The sequence below is a fragment of the Kryptolebias marmoratus genome, linkage group LG2 (assembly GCF_001649575.2).
Source record: "Kryptolebias marmoratus isolate JLee-2015 linkage group LG2, ASM164957v2, whole genome shotgun sequence".
Taxonomy (NCBI): domain Eukaryota; kingdom Metazoa; phylum Chordata; class Actinopteri; order Cyprinodontiformes; family Rivulidae; genus Kryptolebias; species Kryptolebias marmoratus.
Window position 1 is genome coordinate 36,457,161 of NC_051431.1, and position 4,502 is coordinate 36,461,662.

Here is a 4,502-nt window from a genome sequence, read left to right on the forward strand (position 1 = left end):
ACCTGTTTCCACTTCCCTCGTTACCCTCAGCACTCAAATACCCGGTCATTTCTCCCACTAGTCGCTGGTTCATTGCTTTTTGTTTTGCTGTTTGCTAATATGCTCCGTACTTTGCCTCCTAGTTCTGCCCACCGTGTTTTTGATTTTTGTTCTTTTGAGTTGCTGCCTCGTCAGCTGTTTGTTTTGTTTGTTAAATAAATAAGTTTTCACTTTAGAAATGAGTCTGCACTCAGGGTTCTTCTCTGTCACCCCCAAACCTGACAGTGTTAACCATTTGAAGCTCATTCCTTTGTCCTCATTCTTTCAGATCAACGCTGAGTTTAAGAGGATTACCACCATACCACTTCAGAAGAAGAGGACAACTTGGGCAAAAGCTAAGACCAATTGTGGCACAAATGGATGATGTAAATGAAAAAGCTATAACACAACTAGGCACCTATTTGGACAAAGATTTTTATAAATTTGGACAATTAAGGTTTTCTTGTGATAAATGCTCTCAACTTGTACTTTTACATCTTCTTGTTTATGTTAATACCTTCACTTTAACTTCATTAGTTTGTATGCCTTTACTATAAAAGTATTTGTGGAAAGTAACTTCATAGTCAAGCACAAGGCCTGACTGATGCCAATGCCATTTATTTCTTTTTGTATGTGAAGATTGTAAAATAGACACTCTTGCCAGATAGAAACATGTATTAATGTACCTGTAAATTGAATCAAATGTATTAACATGTTGATGGTTGTAACTATGCCCTGGTGAGGTCATGTGAGTTTATGGTGTGTGTGATTGCCTGTACCAGCTGCAAGATAACTGTCAGGATTCTGAACTTTTCTAAAGTGAGCAGCTCGGCTTCAGACAGACACGGGAGACCAACGTAACAAGAAGTGAGTTTATTTTACAGTGAATCAGGTGAGGTGAGAATAACAGGAACCAGGACCTGAAAGCAGAGGACGTAGTGAGTCTTGGGTTTTCCTTAGTGAGCGAACAGGTAAGTGTTATAGTGTTGATATCCAGATGAGAGTTCTTACGGTGCGAAGAGCGGTACACAGCACGAAGGTGAGTAGAGGAGGTAAGTATTTCCCAGTAGCAGGTTGGCAGATTCTCCAGGAGGCAACAGGTAAGTAGAGAGAGATCTCTCTCTCTCTAGATAGCAATATCTCTAGATAGATCTATCTATCTTTAGAGATGGATCTATATCTGTAGATATGAATAGATCTATCTCTAGATATAGAATAATATATTTATATTTATTAATATATTTCTCTATATTTTCTATCTCTCTAGATATAGATAGATCCAGCTATCTATATCTAGAGATAGACAGATCTTTCTCAAGATATATATTGATAGTTTTATTTATATCTAGAGATAGATCCATATACATCTACTAAGAGAGAGAACTTAGCATGAAATGACTCAACATGTCTTCTTTTACATAGGGCATGGATGAAGCTACCATCGATGAGGCCATTGGAGACACTACTGTTGGTGTTTATCATCTTAAAGAAGCAGCTTCAGCTGATGAAGACATTGGAGTTGCCCTTGAAGGCATCAGGGTTATGACTCATTTAGAGAATGTACCATTCGCTGTGGGGATGTTATTTGGACTAATATATGCCCTGAACCTAGCCTATCCTGCTGACCTTTGTTACACTTTTGAGGTGTTACAGAAGATCTTCATGGAACTGGATGGAGGTAAACTCTCCAACAAGGCACTAGCTCTAAAAAACCGCCTCTTTGAGTGAGGAGTCAAAGACTGATGGACACTTTTTCATTTTCTGTTCAGTAATGTTTCAATGCTTACATTTCTTTTTTCTCAATTTATTAGCTACTCCAAATGCTGCTGTTTATTGAGGTTTTCATATTTTTACTTTGTTGTTTATGCACTTTGTCTTCATGAGATATGTCAGATTTTGTGTTTTTTGTGACACAGCCTGCCTAAGCACCATATTTTATAAATATGGAATATAAAAGTTTCTTAAATGAACAGCTTTGATCACAAAACAGTTTTCCTACACAAACACAATTGAAGGTATACTGTAATCATTTAGACTGACGCCTCATCACCACTCCTCTCACACCTGTGACGGATCAGGCTGATCAGAGTTGGAGGAGTATTTAAGGCTGCAGTGTGAACCAGACCAGCGCTGGAGCATTGTTTACCATGCGTAAAGTGCAGAGCCTGAGAGAGACTTAGCTGTGTTTTTTGTGTACTCCTTGTTGTAACTCGAGTTTTTGTTTTTTTGTTCTTCAAACCTGTGTTCAGGATTACCTGCCCATCTGGAACCAGTCTGGTCTGTATCCAAGTGCCTGCTGTCTAATTAAGTACTCACCTGCACAACTGAACCTGCCTGTTCCTGCTCCTGCTGCCATCTGGATCCCAAGACTGGTCAGCCGCTTTCCGAATCGTCACTTTACCTGCACTCGGGAAATACTCACCTCACCTGGGCACCGCTCTCTGGAACCTACACCGGACCACCACTGGACAAGGATTGATCTCGTCCTCTCTTCAGTGTTCTGGACTCATCTCTGTACCGTAAGAACTATCACTGGGAAATTAGCTGCGCCATACCTGCTGTTCCTCTCCTCACAGACTCAATGAACCAATGGGAGAAATGACCAATGAACCAATGGGAGAAATGAAAGACTCCATACTCATCTCGTTCTCTGCTCCTCAGGTCCTGGCTCCGGAAAGCCTGTCCTACTTGTGCTAGAAACAAAGCCCTCCATCAACCTCAAGCTGGTCTGTTACAACCTCTACCTGTGCCTGCTTGCCCTTGGTCACATATTTCATTAGATTTCATCACTGGACTACCTCCTTCAGAGGACAACACAGTTATTCTGAACATAATCGACCGTTTCTCTAAAGCAGCCCATTTCATGCCGTTGCCAAAATTACCTTCCACATTGGAGACCGCACAACTGATGGTACTACATGTTTTCCGCCTGCACGGTATACCTCAGGATGTTGTGTCAGATCGTGGGCCTCAGTTCGTCTCAGGTATGGAAGGCGTTCTGCAACGCTCTCAGGGCCCAGGTTAGTCTGTCCTCAGGTTACCATCCTCAGACTAACGGCCAGACCGAGCGATGCAATCAGGAGCTGGAGGCCGCCCTGCGCTGTGTGATTAATAACAACCCTTCCTCATGGTGCAAACACGTACCGTGGGTAGAATATGCCCATAATGGGCATACCTCTTCGGCCACTGGTTTTTCGCCTTTTGAGGCATCATTAGGTTATAATCCTCCTCTTTTCCCAAGTCACGAAACAGAGATTTTGGTCCCATCTGTACAAGCACACATCAAGCGCTGTCGGAGGGTTTGGCGACAGACCAAGGCGGCGTTGCTCAGGACAGCTACTCAAAGTAAGAAGTTCGCAGATCGCCATCGGTCAGCAGCTCCCAAATATCAGGAAGGGCAGCAGGTATGGCTTTCCACACGCGATATCACCATTAAGGATGTTCCAAAGAAATTGTCACCCAGGTACATTGGACCATATACAATAGAAAGGATCATCAACCCTTCGGCGGTGAGACTGCGACCCTAGGTATTCATCCTACCTTCCATACTTCTCAGATCAAGCCCGTGTCTACGAGTACTCTGTAGACAAGACTGGTCAGCCGCTTTCCGAATCGTCACTTTACCTGCACTCGGGAAATACTCACCTCACCTGGGCACCGCTCTCTGGAACCTGCACCAGACCACCACTGGACAAGGATTGATCTCGTCCTCTCTTCAGTGTTCTGGACTCATCTCTGTACCGTAAGAACTATCACTGGGAAATTACCTGCGCCATACCTGCTGTTCCTCTCCTCACAGACTCCATACTCATCTCGTTCTCTGCTCCTCAGGTCCTGGCTCCGGTTCTCATCTGTAAATATTCCGTTGCACTGTAAATAAATTCACTTACCGTTACCTGCTGGTTTCCGCGTCTGTCTGTTGCCAAACTGCTCACTTGGGTACAGTCTGAACCGTGACAACCACAATAGGTCATTTTAGCTAATCTCTTGTCCAGATTTATGCAGTATAAATGAAACCTTTGTAACAGAATGGCACCATTAAGACAAAAAACAATGAATAAAATACATCAAATAGTTTGTATTAACAGTTTGTTAGTGTGAAGTAAAACTATAATATAGACGCTCCTTACCAGTTAGAATCATGTATTAATGTTCTGTAATTCTATTGATTTTATTAACCTGAGGATGAGTGCAACTCTGCACGTGTGAGGTCATGTGAGTTTGTGATGTATGTAACTGCTGGTACCAACTATGAAGATAACGAGGTCTGGAGGAGTCAGCTAATTAGGAACCGAAACCCATTAGAAGAAAACTACCTGCAGAAGATGGAGGAAAACAAGTCCATATACAGGGTTCCGGAAAGATGACCGAAGGAGGATGGGCCAGTTCTTTGTTCAGGTTAAAATGCTATGTTTTAGTGATTTAGCTCAGACATCTTCTGGTGTTCCTGCTGTGAGCTGGTAAGGAGTGTCTCCCTTAGTACT